General features: G+C 39.1%; 1 long non-coding RNA gene and 1 pseudogene across 2 annotated transcripts in view; one reads left to right on the plus strand and one right to left on the minus strand.

Moving 5' to 3' along the window:
- LOC147999431 (uncharacterized) overlaps positions 1-19,301 on the minus strand; it is a 171,751-nt gene that overhangs the window by 36,620 nt on the left and 115,830 nt on the right. The gene's annotated exons all lie outside the window — the stretch shown is intronic.
- Hsp90ab1-ps2 (heat shock protein 90 alpha family class B member 1, pseudogene 2) lies at positions 3,960-6,181 on the plus strand (annotated as a pseudogene).

The raw sequence follows: 19,301 nt of genomic DNA on the forward strand, positions 1-19,301 counted from the left end.
TTTAATATTAACAATAATGTGTTTTAGAGTTAGAGCAAATACTGCCCAAAACACCACATTGCCATTTACTATGTATAGCCATGGGCCACTAGGAGTTGTTACAACCAAGTTCAAGGGTTCAAATGAAGCCCAGGAAGACCTTTGAAATGCAGGAAAGACACAAATAGACTGAAGTCTACCATCAAAGTACTGGGTTAGGAAAGGGAGCAACTAACGCTATTCTGCTGGGATAAATAGCCAGCAGTACTTCTCAGAAAATTTTAAGATCACCAGTTCCATTTTGCTCCTGACCTTCTCCCTCCCTCCCCCCCTGCTGTTAAGTCATGACCAGACTCAGATCCCCAGTCCTCCTGCATTCAAGGGTGCATATCTAAAGGCCATCATTGGCAGCTTTTTCACTTTTCAATAAAATACATTTGTTGAGATTCATGCACATATTCTTGGAGAAACATGTATCTCTGGTGAAGACAAGGCAGATGCTGGTGTATCAGTCCTGAGCCCTAAGAAGGCAGTCCTTAAAACTCTGTTTCATAAAACAGCAACTAGAGAAAACTCTGCTTTGAGGGGGGCCTCTAGTTTAGCTCTTTTTTTCCTGAAGGAATGGCCTGGTGGGTGGAGTTTCCAGTATGACCCCAAGGCTCGTTCTTCTCCCCTTGTCATGAATCCTTTCCTGCTTCAACTTTCTTCTTCTGGTTAGTTGAATTTCTATAGTTTCCATAGCCAATGATGAATGTCATAAACAACTAGCAAGAGGCATGGGAATTCTTATAAAATTAAAATATATTTACCCTGTGACTGGTGATTTTTCCTTCCAGACATTTATAGAAAATGAAAACACAGCCATTAGAGATTAAATAAGAATGACTCCAGCAACTTACTCACAATTCAAAACTTAAGGATCCACATCTATATCAGTAAGAGGATAAAGAAAACACCTGATACATAAGTTTCCATGTTGAAATCTTAATATTGTATTGCTGTCATTATACTAAAATTTTTCCTAGCCATGTTTGCATAGTTAATTTCATTAGTCAATTTTTTAATAGCAAATAGACAACCACCTTCCAAATTAGTCTAAATCGGCTACCTAATTATATATATATATATATATATATATATATATATATTCTAATATTAATGAGTTAATATGCCCATGGGTAATAAAATATAATCTTTGAGATTTTCTGTGTTGCTAAAAACAGAAAAATAAATAAAAAATTGTTAAAAGCAATAACAATATTTTACAATAGAGTAAACTTTAGAAATTGAAATGGTCATAATAAACTGACCTGAAACATGAATGCTAATACTATTCCCAAAGGACAGAATGTGTGAGTGCACCAAAGGACAGTTTATGTGTGCACGCCTCTGATTCTAAAACAGTTGCAGCCACAGAAAACAATGTCATACATTAACCTTTTAAAACTCTCATTCCTCATACAGACTGCACTGAATGCTTATAGTGCGATGTTTCTCTTACTACATTTGTGGTTCTGCATAGTTACTCCAGAAATCCTCTGAACTAAGATACAAAAAGAAAATCTAGTTGTGGAAACTATGACAGGGAATGAACAATCTCTCAATTATAATCTCTGAGCAAGACTTTTATGCACCCAAAAGTCTCAGAGCCTTGTAAACCTGTATTTTCTAACAAAAAGTTTCACCTCTTCCCAGTTAGACTTCATTTCCAGAAAGTCTTCACAAAATTTTATAAAAAGATAAACAAAGATTTATGGTCATGTGGGTGACACCATCCTGTATGTGTAGTCTGAGTGAATGCCCCACTGGTCTGTGTGTGTTCCCATCTCCTTCATGATTTGTCTAGTCTCAGTCCCTTATCTCTGCTTTAAATATCAGAGCTACGCTGTCTATTTCATCTGTGTACGGAGCTAACAATAGAAGTATGTCTAAGAGTCCCATAATCTCACACAGACTGCATGCACCTGGAAAGCAAAATTATACTAAAAAAAAAAAAAGTAGAAATTAAACACTGCTTGTCCTCAACTGTGAATGACTATCAAATGCACCTGGGAAGTTTTAATGAACACATCAGTTTAGATTCTAAGAATTTCATTTTAGAAGTTTATCTCTGCCTTGAACTTTGATACAGTGGTTTCTAGTTCCAGATTCTGGAGATGCTCAGAAATGGACTGATACATGGATTGACCTGAGCCCTCCTTTCTACATTAATACTACATTCCTTTGAAAGCATTATGAACAGTGTATCACATGTCTCTAAAGTTACTGGTGGAAACTGCACTCAGTGTTTGCATGATTATAAACAAGAATATTACATGTCTTGCAGGGACCCACATACCATCCTAGTCTAGACTTTACATGTAACTGTTCAGTTGACTGACTCATCCAACAAGCTATGAAGAAGAGTTTCAACACTTTGGGGATTGTTGGAAGAAGCAAAACTCCACCCTATGAAAATCATTACTATAGTCACATGTGTTTAGAGAAAGGAGTATAAAAATTTTCCTTGGCTCCTACCCAGAGAAAGAAACTACTAAAACCACATTTAAAATTCAGAATTCTAGAAAATTTCTAGAATTTCCCCAATTCTCGGAATTATACTGTAGGCAGGAGGACAGAATATGTCACAGGTCTGCCTACTCCTATGAGTAAACATTAGTAAATTCAAGAACACAGTACCTCCCTTAGCAATATCAGTCAGTCTTGTCTTCTGGTTTGACTAATTATTGTCTTCTCATATTTCAATACAAGATTAAAAACTAAATTGCTTTGTGCTCTGTCATTTTCTTCTTTTTATCTCTATAAAAATGGACACCTTTGGAGCTGCTTGCTGCTTTATCTTAATTCAGTGTGCCAGGGGTGTCATCCTGTATTAAATTGTCTGGAAAGAAAGATATGCCCATCCTTTTCATGCCAAAACACTCTAAACATCCAATGGGGTGTTTTCATGGCAATGTCCCCGCAAAATCAAAGAATTTGGAGAAAACTGAGTCAGGAGATGGGTCGATGGCAGCTGCAGATGGCAAGACTGTTGAGAGGGACACAAAGGGCACAGAACATCAAGAAATTGGACCCCTATCCCCTTTAATTATATTACAAACAGTTACAAGAACCCATGTCTCCAGGTGTGTGTGTGTAGTGCCTTCCTGTACAAGAAAGAGGCTTGCTATCATTAATTTTGACAGGAAAAAAAGAAAAAAGAAATTAAAAATCACAGAAGTATTTACCAGGTATCAGAAGAAAATGTATAGCTCTGTGGAAGCCATGTTACAAACCTGTGAGTGTAATTAATGACAAAATCAAAAACTGACAAGGAGACAGAAGTTTCAAGAGGCATCTGGAAGGGTCAAATCATAACAGGTACCAGACAATCAAAACAAGATGCAAGCTAGTTCAATCCTGCTCTGAGTATCAGTCCTGACAGAACAGATGATATACCTAAGAGAACCAGAGAATGTGGATGAGTGAAAGACACAGTGCACAAAATACAAGTGGAGAATGCACAAGGGATGGCAGGCAATGAGTAGCCTGCCTGACTGACTAGAGTGAAGGACCTGATTTTCTTCTGCTGAAAGAGTCTGTGAATTATTTGTTGTTGTTTTATTTTGTTTTGCTTTGTTCTGTTTCTGTTTTGTTTTGAACATGGTGTTTAAATAACCGGCATTGTGTAGTGTAGCTTTCAGAAATGCAAAGACTTAGTTTTCTTCCCTGCAATGCTCCCAGTACTCAGGACAGGGCTCAAAACACAGAAGCAAAAAGAAATGGTTGTGAATTGAGAACTGAAATAACAGCATGCCTGGCAGAAATGTCCTTCCCTCGCATGCCTACTTCAGTGCATCCTTTGAACACCTCTCTTTACCCATCCTCTCCAGGTAGACACAACTTAAATTTCTCTAAATTGGTAAGAGAAAGCTTAAGATTTATATTCCTGCTCTTGAGTCACCCCCGCACAGCCTAGGCTTGGTGTGAGAGTCGGACGTGGTCCGGGCCCACCCTGCTCTGTACTACTACTTGGTTTTCTCGTCAAGATGCCTGAGGAAGTGCATCATGGAGAGGAAGAGGTGGAGACCTTTACCTTTCAGGCAGAAACTGATGTCCCTCAACATCAACACTTTCTACGCAAACAAGATTTCCCTCTGGGAGTTGATCTCTAATGCTTCTGAAGCCCTGAACAAGATTTGGTATGAGAGACTGTTGGACCCTTCCAAGTTGGACAGTGGGAAAAAGCTGAAGATTGACATCATCCCCAACCCTCAGGAGTGCACAGTGACTTTGGTGGACACAGGCATTAGCATGATCAAGGCTGACCTCATAAATAACTTGGGAACCATTGCTAAGTCTGGTACAAAGGGATGCATGGAGGCTCTCCAGGCTGGTGCAGACATCTCCATGATTGGGCAGTTTGGTGTTGGCTTCTACTCTGCCTACCTGGTGGTGGAGAAAGTGATTGTGATCACGAAGCACAACAATGACCAGCAGTGTGCCTGGGAGTCTTCTGCTGGTGGATCCTGCACCGTCTGCGAAGACCATGGTGAGCCTATTGGCCAGGGTACCAAAGTGATCCTCCACCTCAAAGAAGACCAGACAGAGTTCTTAGAGGAGAGGAGGGTCAAAGAAGTGGTGAAGAAACACTCACAGTTCATAGACTATCCCATCACCCTCTACTTAGAGAAGGAACGAGAGAAGGAGATCAGTGATGATGAGGCAGAGGAAGAGAAAGGGGAGAAACAGAAGGAAGATAAAGAGGATGAGGAGAAGCCTAAGACTGAGGATGTGGGATCTGACAAGGAGGATGAGAGCAGCAAAGATAAGAAAAAGAAAACAAAGAAGACCAAGAAGTACATTGACCAGGAAGAACTGAAAAAGATGAAGCCTATCTGGACCAGAAATCCTGATGACATCACTCAAGAAGAATATGGTGAATTCTCACCAATGACTGGGAAGACCACTTGGCAGTCAAGCACTTCTCTTTAGAAGGGCAGTTGGAATTCAGGGCATTGCTCTTCATTCTCCGGAGAGCTCCCTTTGATCTCTTTAAGAACAAGAACAACGACAACATCAAATTGTATGTCCATCGTGTGTTCAACATGGATAGCTGTGATGAGCTGATACCTGAGTACCTCAACTTCATCTGTGGTATAGTTGATTCTGAGGACCTGCCTCTGAACATCTCCCGAGAAATGCTCCAGCAGAGCAAGATCCTGAAAGTCATCCGCAAGAACATTGTGAAGAAATGCTTTGAGCTAGCTCTTCTCTGAGTTGGCTGAAGACAAAGAGAACTACAAGAAATTTTATGAGGCATTCTCCAAGAATTTAAAGCTTGGAATCCATGAAGATTCCACTAACTGTTGCTGCCTCTCTGAGCTCCTTCACTACCACACCTCTCAGTCTGGAGATGAGATGACTTCCCTGTCAGAGTATGTGTCACGCATGAAGGAGACACAGAAGTCCATCTACTATATCACTGGTGAGATCAAAGAGCAAGTGGCTAACTCTGCCTTCGTGGAGCGTGTGTGAAAACGGGGCTTTGAGGTGGTGTACATGACTGAGCCCATTGATGAGTACTTCGTGCAGCAGCTCAAGGAATTCGATGGCAAGAGGCTGGTCTCAGTGACCAAGGAGGTCCTGGAGCTACCAGAGGATGAGGAAGAGAAGAAAATGGAGGAGAGCAAGGCAAAATTTGAGAATCTCTGCAAGCTCATGAAGGAGATCTTGGACAAGAAGGTTGAAAAAGTGACTATCTCCAATAGGCTTGTGTCTTCACCCTGCTGCGTTGTGACAAGCACCTGTGGCTGGACAGCCAACATGGAACAGATCGTGAAGGCTCAGGCACTGCGAGACAACTCTACAATGGAATACGTGATGGCCAAGAAACACCTAGAGATCAACCCTGACCACCCCATTGTGGAGACTGTGACAGAAGGCTGAGGCAGACAAAAACAACAAAGCTGTCAAAGACCTGGTGGTGCTGCTGTTTGAAACTGCTCTGCTTTCCTCTGACTTTTCACTTGAGGACCCCCCAACCCACTCCAATCGCATCTACTGCATGATTAAACTAGGCCTGGGCATTGTTGAAGATGAGGTCACTGCAGAAGAGCCCAGTGCTGCTGTTCCTGGTGAGATCCTCCCACTGGAGGGTGATGAGGATGCCTCCTGCATGGAAGAAGTGGATTACAGGTTCCTGGGAAGCCCCTCTGTATAGAATCCCCATAGCTTCCCCAACACCCTTGGCTGGTCCTGACCCACCTGGCTCTCTGCTCATGTCTACAAGAATCTCTTCTATCCTGTCCTTGTGCCTTAAGGCAGGAAGATCCCCTCCCACAGAATAGCAGGGTTGGGTGTTGTGTATTGTGTTTTTTGTTTGTTTGTTTGTTTGTTTTACTTTGTTCTGAAATTAAAAGTATGCAAAATAAAGAAGATGCAGTTTAAAAAAAAGATTTATATTCCTATTCTTGTAGGATAAGAGGCAAACAGAATTAGAACTTTTTTCCTAACTTATCCTCATAAAGTAATGACTAATCAGAGTTGATCATAGAACATACTATATAGGATCTTAGATTTTTCCCTAAGGCCTATATATTAAAGGCTTGTATAAAAGTACCAGAAGGTGGTGAAATTGCCTAGTAGGAGGATCTCTGGAAACTGAGGCATACCTTTAAAGAGAATACCGATACACTCGACTCTCCTTCCACTTCCAGGCTGTGAGCAAACTTCCTTTATCATATGTCCCTAGTTAAAGGTATTGTGCCGCCATAGACCAAAATGGCGGAGTCAAACAACTATGGAAAGAAAATTCTGAAACCATGAACTAAAATAAAGCTTACATTTGATCATTAATATCCTGGAAATCTTGGCTAAGCAAAGGAAAGATAACAAATATTATGTCTTTTATAAGTAAATATTTGGGGTCAAGAACTGATACGGGGTAAACAGGGAGATGCAGGGAAGTGGACCATACTTTAGGGACCTGGAAAAGGTGGCTCAGCAGTTGGTTTAAGAACAAATGACAGAAATTTTCATTTAACACTAACTTTCTCAGCACTGTCTCTCCCTCCCAAGTCTCTAAACCACCAGTACCACTTTTCACCTCTACACTTTGCTCTCAGAAACGTGACCTGTATTTACCTGTTCCTGGGACCCTGGGCCTCAAAACATCTTATGTTTTTGTTTGCTACATTCAATCCATCACAAGCTGTGCATATCATTAACCCAAAAATACAGCTGCATCTCACAGTCTTTCCTCTGTCTCAGATGTAATCATTTCAGCCCTGGATGAATGCAGCAGTTTCCAAACTCAGCTATTCTTGACCTGTTCCAGATCATCCTTCACAGAAGAGCATTCGTCTTACAAAGTGTAGACCAGATCATTTCCTTTCCACTGCTTCTGATTGCATTTAAGGATGTGGCCTTGGTGCTGGGCTTGTTTATCTTATCAGCCTACATAAATATGAATAAGAAGCTTGGGGCTGCAATCTTACAACTCCACAACTCTGGAACTAAGTCAATAGGTGGACTTGACTTGGTTTAGTTTTAATTTTCCTTATTTACGTGATAAAATTACTGGGATAAAATACCTTTAAGGACTCTTCCAATTTTTAAAACTCTATTAGTGTATTGTTTTTATATATTTTGAAATAAAAATAAACAGTTGATTCCAAATGACAGAAATCAATTATGTGGTCAAGATTCCCCCGGTCTCCTTTGTACATTTCCTGCATTTTCAGAAGCTGCAGAGTTTGACATAAAAGAAAAAGACCTCCTGAGTCATGTAACTCCCCACAGCATTCAACACTACCTCTCATGCCATAACTTCTCTCCTGTAGTCTGTTCTGACTACTGTTCCCATTCTCTGCTGCATTTTGTTCAAATTAACAAGGTCTATCCATATTGGCCACTGGACTAGATCACAATCCATCAGAAGACACACTTCTGAGCAAGTCTTTGAGAAGGTTACCAGAGAATGCCAATGCCACAATACTGCTATACCAGATAGAATAGAAAGGAAAAGAGGAGACTTGGTGGTTCCCTCTGTACTTGCTGACTGTGGATATGGTGTGACCAGCCACTTCTTGCTTTTGCCACCACAACCAGAATCTTTATGCCATTCTATGCTATTTCCTTAGACTGAAAGCAAAGATAAGCCCCGTCTTTTTCAAGTTGCTTTTTCAAGTATTTTCTCACTTATACAGAACAATAACTATGAACAGAAAGAACCTGAGATTGCTCATTTTCCACACTTGCTTCCAGAATTCCCTGCCAAGTCTTCTGATTTCTTTGAACTGAATTTCTTGTCTGGTAGCAACAAACTACAGGACTAAGAAGAAAACTCAAGCAAAGTGAACAGCTTCCAGCCGGGACCAATAGTACTCATAATATTAGCTCCTAAAGTAGACAAAAGTATGCCAGATGACAGGAGGATAAAATATTATGTACCTAATTAGTCAGATAATCATAAATGACTCAGACAGAAAATATTATATAGTCTTATGACCCTGAATGTCAGGCAAAATGGGAGCCAAGAGGATTAATGAACCACATGGCAAACACATTGAATAGCAGTTATTTCCTGATGCGGACATTGCTCTCTGATTAGCTAACTCAGGGTAATAGGTTATCCAGAACCAGGAGATAAGAAGGTAAAAATACATGAGTCGTTAGGCTCGCTATCACCCAATACAAAATCATTGGAATCCTGAAACTGTGATCCCTGAAAACTCAAATCCAGTCCTAACCCTTCCAAGGCCAAAGTATAAGATGTTTGCTGCACCACTTAGCTTCCCTAAGTTCTACTTTCTCAGAGAATTAAAACAAATGATTGTAAATAGATCAATATTTGACAAACAGGAATTTCATCTAAATTATTTCTCAGAAGGCAATGGAGACATAAAGTGATCGCCTGGCTGTCCTGATGAGAGGGGAGCTCACAGATTCCCCAGGATGCATCCCCTTCCATCTATTCTTAATCACAACTTTCCAGATCCAGAGTTCACCTTAACTGGTCATAAAATGGTTGTTACAGTCAATTCAATGATGGTCAAGCACAACACACTAAGGTGTTTCAAATACTTCTATTCTTATGCAAAACCTTAAGTCTTTAAACCAAACAGAAAATAATTTATTTTTTTTCATTTTTAAGTTTTAAAATCATTTAAAAAGGAGATGTTAAGCTAAGAACAAATAAACCACTCACATTATAATTATTTGAAACATTCTGATTGATTAAATTATACTTTTTAGTCTCTGCCTTACTCTAATGGCTAGAAGGAAAGTAGACTCCAGCCAAGGAAGCAGATAAGCTAACTACAGGTCTTTACCCATCTCCTCTAAATCCAGCCTTATCTACAGCTCTGTAATAGACCTCTTGTTTCAGCCTTCTGGATGCCCCTATCCCACCCACAGTGGATCACACATATCTAACCCTCCAAACTTCCATCCCCCCTCCCACTAGTCCTATTATCCTAGCCCACAACTCCAGCAGGCATTCCCTGGGAACCCATAGGTCACTCCAACAAGGAAAGCAGGTAGCCTACTACAGATCTTTACCTCTCCCTCCTGTCTAAATCCAAGCCCCGATTCTTACCATGAAATCTGTAACAGACCACTTAAGCAGACTTTGCCTCCTCTTTGCCACTATCTCAAACCAATCATAAAGATCTCCTCCTCCAGCCTTTTCCCCCATTCATCCTGTTATCTACATTGTAAAACTGTCAAGGGAAAGGAATCACCAGAGTTGTTGGTTTCATGGAAAAATGTTTACAAATATTTAAAGAAGAGTTAGCACAAGTGTGCATAACTGTTCCAGAATAAAAGAGAAGAGAAAATACCAGTTCATTTTATCAACCAGAAAACACAATCAACTGTAATAACAACCAACAGCATCAACAAAGCAACATAGCGCAAAAGAGTAGACACAGAAACTATTAGCATAATCATGAATGGAGCTTAGCACGATTTTTTCAGAATATGTGACCTGACCGAGCAGACTTTCTCCAGAGATTCAATGATGAATTAACATTCAAAAATCAAACATTTAGATTTATAAACTAAAGTAGAAAAATGAATGAGCTTATCAACTGGCACATGAAAAATGACAAAATTCAATAAACATTCATAGTAAAGAAAAAGCTTAAAAAAGCATAGAGAATGTATTTCTTTGGTAGAGAGTATTATGAAATATATATAGATGATATGACTAATAGTGAATACAATGTTTTTTCATATAGTAGAAAAAGTTGTCAATAATTTCAGATCTTTCCCTTTGTCAAAAGGCAAATGGAAATCCTAACCAGAAAAATCAGACAGTATAATGACACAAAAGGAGATCAGCAGCCTGGCCGTTACCCCACCCAAATGTTGTAGCCTGATTGCTTCCTAGGAGGTCCACAGTAACCAAGGATAGAGTTCCATTTTCCTTCTGACCCATGTCCCCACCTGAGCCAGACCAGATGCCTGATACCTGCCCATATTGTACAGGCTATGAGCCTCCAAGGAGGTCCTCAGTAACCAAGGGCACAGGAGGTCTGCAGTAATGAGGGGCATAGGAGGCCTGCTCTAACCAGAGGTACAGAAGGCCCATCCTAACCAAAGACAACACTGCCTGCCTCCAAAGTCCAGCCCTAATTCAGGTCACAGAGCTCCACCTGCTTCCAAGAAGACCAATTCCAATTAGAGACACCCAGTTCAGATAACACCAGAGAGAACCAGATGGTCAGAGGCAAGCACAAGATCCTAAGTGACAGAAGCCAATGAAATTGGGCACCATCAGAACCCAGTTCTCCCACCACAGCAAGCCCTGGCTATCCTAATGTGCATGAAAAGCAAGATAATGACCTAAAATCCCATCTCATGAGATGATAGAAGCCTGTAAGGACAATATTAAAAAACTCTTTGGAATAAATACAGGAAAACACACACTAACAGGTAGAAATCTTGAAAGAGGAGAGAAATCCCTTAAAGAAATACAGGAAAATGCAATTAAGCAGGTGAAGGAATTGAACAAAACAGCCCAAGAACTAAAAATGGAAATAGAAAAAAATAAAGAAAACACAAAGGGAAGCATCAATGGGGATAGACAATTTAGGAAAGAGATCAAAAGCTACAAATGCACAATTCACCAATAGAAAGAATGCAAGAGATAGAAGAGAGAATTCTAGGCATAAAAGATAGCATGGGAAATATTGACACATTGGTAAAAGAAAATCCAAAGTGTAAAAAGCTTCTAACCCAAATATCCAGGAAATTCAGGACAGAGTGAAAGATCAAACATAAGAATAATAGAAATAGAAGAGGGTGAAGAATTCTAGCAAATGGCCAGAAAACAGTTCCCACGAATTCATAGAAGAAAACTTCCCTAACCCAAAGAAAGAGATGGTCATAAATGTACCAGAAGCCTACAGAATATCAAATAGATTGGACAATAAAAGAAAATCCTCTCATCACATAATAATTAAAACACTAAATGCATAGAACAGAGAAAGAATATTAAAACTGTAAGGGAAAAGGGCCAAGTAACATATAAAGGCAGACCTATCAGAATTATACCAGATTTCTCAACAGAGACTCTAAAAGCTTGAAGATCCTGGACAGAAGTCTTCCAGACCCTAAGAGAACACAAATGCCAGCCAAGGAAACTATACCCAGCAAAACTTTCAATCATCATAGATGAATAAATCAAGATATTCCATGACAAAACCAAATTTAAACAATATCTTTCTATTAATCCAGCCCTATAGAGGATATTGGAGCAAAATCTCCAATACAAGGAGGGTAAATACACCCAAAAGAACACAAAGAACTAAGTAGTTCACAACAAAACCACGAGAATCATACACATATAATACCACCTCCCACAATAAAAATAACAGTAACTAACAATCATCTGTCTTTAATATCTCTCAACATCAATGAACTCAATTCCCCAATAAAACGACATAAGCTAAAAGACTGGATTCATAAACAAGATCCAGAATTTTGTGCATACAAGAAACCCAACTCAGTGACAAAGACAGACACTACCCCAGAGTAAAAGGCTGAAAAAAGTTTTCCAAGCAAATGTTTCTGAGAAACAAACTGAAGTTGCCATTCTAATATCCAGTAAAATAGACTTTCAACCAAAAGTTTTTAAACAAGATGGGGAAGGACACTTCATTTTCATCAAAGGAAAAAATCAATCAAGAGGAAGTCTCAATCCTGAACATCTATGTCCCAAATGCAAGGGTACCCACATTCATAAAAGAAACTTTACTAAGGCTCAAAACACATATAGAACTTCACATAATAATATTAGGGAGCATTTTACCACTCTACTCTCACCAATAGACAGGTCATTGAAACAGAAATTCAACAGTAGCACAGTGAAATTAACAGAATTCATGAATCAAATGTATTTAATAGATATTACAGAACATTTCACCCCAAAGCAAGAGAATATTCCTTCTTCTCAGCACCTCATGGAACCTTCTCAAAAATTGATCATATATTCAGACATAACACAAAACTCAGCAGGTACAAGAAGATTGAAATAATCTCATTTGTTCTATATGATCACCATGAACTAAGGCTGGACTTCAACAACAAAACAACAAAAAGCCAACATAAACATGGAAACTGAACAACTCTTTGCTCAATGATAACTTGATCTGGGAAGAAATAAATAAATAAAAGACTTTAGAAGAATTCAATGAAAATGAGGGCCCAACATACTCAAACTTATGGGATACAATAAAAGCAGTGTTAAGAAGAAAGTTCATAGCACTAAGTACCTTCATATAGAAATTGGAGAGTTCCCATACTAAGGAATTAAAAGTATACCTGAAAGCTCTAGAACAAATAGAACCAAACACACCCAAGAGCAATAGAAGGCAGGAAATAATCAAATTGAGGGCTAAACTCAATTAATTAGGAGCAAAATGAACAGTATAAAAAAATCAACAAAACCAAGAGCTGGTGTAGAGAGCTAAACAGAGAATTCACAAGAAAAGAATCTTGAATGGCTGAGAAGTGTTCAAAGTCTTTAGTCATCAGAAAAAATGCAAATCAAAAGGACCCTGAGTTTGTACCTCATACCAATCAGAATAGCTAAGATCAAAAACTCAAATGACAGCAGATGCTGGCAAGGGTGTGGACAAAAAGGTACATTCCTCCATTGCTGGTGGGATTGCAAACTGGTACAACTACTCTGAAAATAAATCTGGAGGTTCCTCAGAAAATTAGAAACAGTTCTTTCTGAAGACCCAGCTATACCACTCTTGGGCATATACCCAAAAGACACCATACCACAAAGATATGTACTCTATCTTGTTCATAGCAGCCTAATTTGTAATAGCCAGAAGCTGAAAACAACCCAAATGTCCCTCAAGCAAAGAATGGATACAGATAATGTGGTTCATGTATATAATAGGATACTATTCTGCTATTAATAAAGACAGCATGAATTTTTCTGGCAAATGAGTGCAACTAGACAATATCATCTAGAGTAAGGTAACTCAGACTCAAAGGGGCATGCATGGTATGTACTCACTAATAAGTCGATATTAGCCAAAAAGTACAGAATACTTAGGATACAACCTACAGACCATTATAGGTGTAACAAGAGGAAATGTCCAAGTTAGGAGGCTCCAATCACACTTAAATGAGGAAAGGAAATAATCACAGGAGACAGAGGGATGGGGGATCCAGAATGGGAGGCTGGAGGGAGTAAGGGGAAATAGGCTCAGAAATGAAGGAAGGGAACAGAAGAGAAGCCCAGATGGCCAAGAGAATGAATGGCAATAAGCGACCTTGGGGAGTGGGAGGTGGGAGACCCTCTAGAAAGTACCACAGACCCAGGAGATGAAACACTCTCAGGACTTCTTGGGGTTACCTTAGCCAAAATGCCCAACATTGGGGAAAGAGAACTCACAGAGTCTACCTCCAGTCGGGACTCAAGTGGAGGGACAAGGTAGTTAAGCCACAGTCAAAATTCCTGACCCAGAATTGTTACTGTCTACTTCTGCAGGGACAAAAATGGAGAAGAGACTGAAGGAAAGGACGTCCAATGACCAGCCAAATTTGGGATCCATCTCATGGGGGATTGGAGGGAAGGCCTGACACTATTATCCTTTGATGTGCTCACAGACAAGAGCCTGGCATGACTGTCCTTTGAGAGGCCCTACCAACAGATGACTGAGACAAAAGCAGACACCTATCCATTGGATTGAAGTCAGGGACCGCTATGATTGAATAAGGGGAAGGATTGAAGAAGCTGAAAGGGAGAGCCACCCTATAGGAAGAGCAGCAATCTCAACTAACCTAGATTGCAGGGAACTCTCAGAGAAGGAACCATCAACCAGGAGCATACATGAGCAGGCCCTTGGCACATCTGTAGCAGAAGTCAACCTGATCAGGCCTTAGTGGGAGAAGATTTGCTTAATCCTCCAGAGTCTTGAGGCCCCAGGGACAGGGAGGCCTTGTGGCAAGGGGGAAAAGGAATTGGATGAGGAACTATGGGAGGTGAAACTGAGGGGGGGACAATGACTGGAATGTAAAAAACAAAATAAAAGAATAATAAAAGAAACAGAAGACATACAGATGTGGAAGGAAGACATAAAACTAACTGTGCAGTTGGAGGAACTATGTGTTTAGAACCAACCTACAAATCTACAAACTAAATATAGAAAATCAACAAAACATAAATAAGACTAATTACACAGAGTTGGTCAAAGAAAACAAGAAGGATCCAAATAAATGGAGACATACAACATCATCACGGAGAAGAGTATAGTAAAATGGCCCTAAAATTAGCAAAATTGTTAATAAATGACTTGCTAAGATTTCCTGCATGAACAGATAAAATTCTTATAGAATGTACATGAAAAGAGAAGGGATCTAGAATCACTGAAGGAAGCTTTATGGAAAAGTTAGAGAAGCTCTTTTTCTCCTCCAAATCCTATCTCTCACCCCCACAGCTTCATCCCCACCCCCATCTCACCCCCAGTTCTGTAGCAGATCACCTGCTGTGGCCTTCCCTCTCTCTAGACTCTATCTTCAGTGGATCACACACATCTTCTTCAACCTTCCTACCCCCAACTTACCCCTTGTCTCTGCCCAAAACTCCAGCAAGCATTTCCTGGGAACTAGTTCCAGTCCTTGGGACACCCAAGCTTGCCAGACCAGCCAAGCAGAGAAGCTTTGGGTCTTCACTCTCCCTCTTCTCCTCCAAATCCAATACCAAGGTCTCATTCCCAGCTCTGCAGCAGAATACTTGATGTGGCTTCTCCACACTCTGTCTCCATTCCCAGGGAACAAAGCAGATTCTGATGTAACAGAAATGATTTCCTCCTTCCTGTGGGTCCTCTCTGTAGTTCCCCTTTCTAGCCCAATTCCATCTCTACGTGTCAGCTTCCTATGCCTAGTGTGATGGTTTCCACATGTTTGGACCAGGGAGTGGCATTATTAGAAGGTATGGCCCTGTTGTAGTAGGTATGTCACTGTGGGTATGGGCTCTAAAACCCTCATCCTAGCTGCCTGGAGGTCAGTCTTCCACTAACAACCTTCAGACAAAGATATAGAGGTCTCATCATCACCTGCACTATGCCTGCCTGGATGCTTCCATGTTCCTGCCTTGACAATTACGGACTGAACCTCAACCTGTAAACCCACCCCAATTAAATGTTGCCTTTTATAACACTTGCCTTGGTCATGGTGTCTGTTCACAGCAATAAAATCCTAACTAAGACACCTAGAAATACATTTAAGCTAGAATCCCCGTTGACCACACCTTGTATGATCCCAGAAGCATCCCCATTGGGCAACACACAACCACCACATCGTCCTAGGAACCAGAGAAAGCAACAGAAACCAAGGAACAAAACACCCCTCCTCCAACAAGACAAGATAGGATACCAGCACCTAAAATTCTAATCTTCCAAAGCCAATTGTGTAGACTTCAGTGTAAAACACACAAGAACAGCAAGGATAATATGTCTCCATTAGCGCCAGCAACCATTCCACAGAAGGCCCCGAGCATTGCAACATAGCTTAACTACAAGTAAAACACCTTGAGTGGTCTTGATATTACAGAGGCCCTTAAAGAGGAAATGAGTAAATGGCTTTCAGCTTTGTATTTTCATAGTATTCCTGGGCGTGAAAATGAATGGATCATGACATCTGTATCTTAGTTTTGCCTTTCCTTGGGCTCTGTCCTTCAGTTTAATTTGTCCTATTGCAATGTGTTAGGTTTTGTTTTATCTTTTTTTAAAAGTTTTTGCATTATTATTATTTAGAAGCCTGTTCAATTTCTAATGACAGAAAGGGTATGTCTAATGACAGAAAGGGGAGGTGAGAGGAGGAGGAACTGGGATATTAGATAAAGGGAAAAGTGTTGCCAGTATACATTATGTGAGGGAAAAATTGTATTTTTAATAAAATGGGGAAAAAGAAAGCTGACTGCTGAGTTATATTCAATAAGCATTGGAGTTTTCTGTCATGTCACATGTCTAGGGGTTTATTACAGTGATCTATGAAATATAATTTGGTGAGGTGGAAGATACCTCAGTGTGTACTACCCAAATACAAAGACCTTAATTCAAATGCTCTAATCTCATTTGAGGCTGAATGGGGCAGGGTGTGCCTTTAGCTCATGTCTGTGTAGTGCTAGGGAAGAGAAGACAGGATGACTCCTGGAGCTTGCTGATCAGCCAATCTACTTAAATATAATGACTCTTGGTTCAATGATATTTGTCTCAAAAAATAATAATAAGGTAGAGAGAGATATAAGGAAAGATACTCAAGATATAACTCTAGCCTCCCCCATGGATATACACATATATACACACACACATATACAAAAATGATTTAGCAAAATCAAACATGTATACTGAAGTTCCTGGGAATCAAACAGATTATGCCTGTGTTGGTGAGATTCAATCATTGTCAAGTGGAGCCATAATTGAGTAAAAGTATCAAGTACTCCAAGGAGCTGAAATGGGTAATTTTAGTTTCTACATAATCTAAAATTGAAAACACAATCACCTAAAAATGCTTTTATAAATCAATAAAATTATAACAAAAGAAAATACTGAAAAAATGCAAAGCAGATTTCCAAATGGAAATCAGATAATACTCAAAATTTATTTGTTATTAGGAAAAATAAGGCTAAAATTCACAATCACATACCCAAATTAATGGCTCTTTAAAATTACCAAAAACAGATCAACTCAAATGTTCACTCCCTGGCTATTGGAGAATTAATTGGTTAATTTATTAAACTAATTGGAAATAATCTTCAAAAACTAAATTTTTTACCCATTTACCAGACCTTCTAACTCCTTATGGAAAAGGCAACACCATTTACTAAAAGATATACATAAAAATGATCACAGTAGTACTATGTAAAATTGAAATAATAGAAACAACTCTAATGTCCACCAAAAGAAAAATAAATAATCTAAGCATTATGTACACAGTGGAAAATTTGAAACCTTGACACTGGACTTAATCAAAGATCATTGGTTCTCACAGACAATGTTAACGATTGTAAGTCAGCATAAAGAGGATATTATTTATGCTCCGGTTAATATAAAGTTCAAAACTAAGTATTACAACCTCTAAGGAGAGAGTTAAGTGTCTCAGGTGAGGTTATAGGTCCTAGTAATTTCTGACATTTATGGAATGTGGTTTATAATATGTTCCCTTTGTAAATATTTATTATTCATTAAGCAATGCCCTTGGCAATAGTATGCACTTTTCCAATATCTTACTTATCAACTAAAATGCATTTACTGACACTGTATTACATTTTTAAAGTGACACATAAAACTCTGAAACTAAGCTCTAATCTTCACAGATATTTTTATTTATTATCAGCTGATTCAAAAGAAATATGAAGCACAGAGCCTTATTTTAAAAAGCCAGATGTTTCAGAGCTACTTTGGAAGACCCACCGAGCCAAATACTAGCTTTTGTCTTCCAGTGATTGGATATATGGCTAAGCATATACTATTACACCATAGAAAGCTGGGACCCTTCTGGGGAGCTAGTTCAGCAGTAAGTCACCTGAAGAGCAAAGGTAAAGTCCATAGTTCAAATCTCTCTTGGGGATTTTATGTGAATAAGACCATACAGGACAAGTGTTTGCTATCTCAAGACCCAAATAAGGAGATAAGAAGTGGAGACAGGAGAATCCCAGAGATGCTTTTAGGCTCGCTACCCTAGACAACACAGTGAACAAACAGTAAAGATCCTGTCTAAAACAAGATAAGATGGTAAGAACCAACACCTAGGGTTGCCTTCTGATCTCTACATGCACACCATAGCATATGCATATCTGCACACACACACACACACACACACACACACACACACACACAAACTGTTGTTCTGAAGTCTTCGTTTTGTATTCTTATACATTTTCCAAGACAACTTACTCTTTAGAAACCCTATTACTACTAAAACCTCCACGTAATCTGCCATATATTTTCAATGTGACTAGTACAGCGACCTTGACAGGAAGAACATAATTATTCAAATGAAAAATGAATCTAACTTCTTTAGTCCAAAATTAGCAGTGAACACACAAACAGCTGGCTTCAGAAAGATCCACATTTTACTACATTTCTCTCACCTCAAACTCCCATTACAGGAAGACTTAAGCTTTTCTTTCATAAAATGTACAAATATTATATCTTATCATGCATTTTTATGTACAAAGTTTTGTAAGATAAGTGGTCAGTTCTTGAAACATATACATATACCACTTTTCAGACTATGCAGGCCTTATTTATACATTTTTCAATGTGTGTGTGTGTGTATGTGCACACGCGCGCGTGCGCACACGCACTCACACATGCACACATCTGTGCATGTGAGTCTGTGGATCAATAACAAAAGAAGCCATGAATTTGAGAAAAAGAAATAGTGAAAGGAATTCGAGGAAGGAAAGTGGTATAATTATATTTTAATTTTTAACAATTTTTAATGAAAAGGTTTTTGGTGAGAAAACTCTAAGTGGAGGTACATATTCTCAGTGACAACAATAGAAGGCTAATACTCCCTCATCTGTGAAGCATTCTTATATATCAGGTATGGTTTCAAAATATCTCATGAAGATTCCCAAATTAATACATGATAAGTGAAACATGCTATGCATGCTTTAGTGTTATTTTTATAGATTAAAACAGTGCTATTATAAAAGTGTATTTGGTGTTAATCATGTATGTCTAAACTAGAAGGCATTAACGTCTTATAAATAACAATACAGAGTAAATACTCAGTTTGCAAAATAGTTCCCTGTTGATATGTTTGGGACATTTTGTAAATAGGTAAAAGCAAGAATAAAAATGCTA

Source organism: Rattus norvegicus, chromosome 19 (assembly GCF_021556685.1).
Source record: "Rattus norvegicus strain SHRSP/BbbUtx chromosome 19, alternate assembly SHRSP_T2T, whole genome shotgun sequence".
Taxonomy (NCBI): domain Eukaryota; kingdom Metazoa; phylum Chordata; class Mammalia; order Rodentia; family Muridae; genus Rattus; species Rattus norvegicus.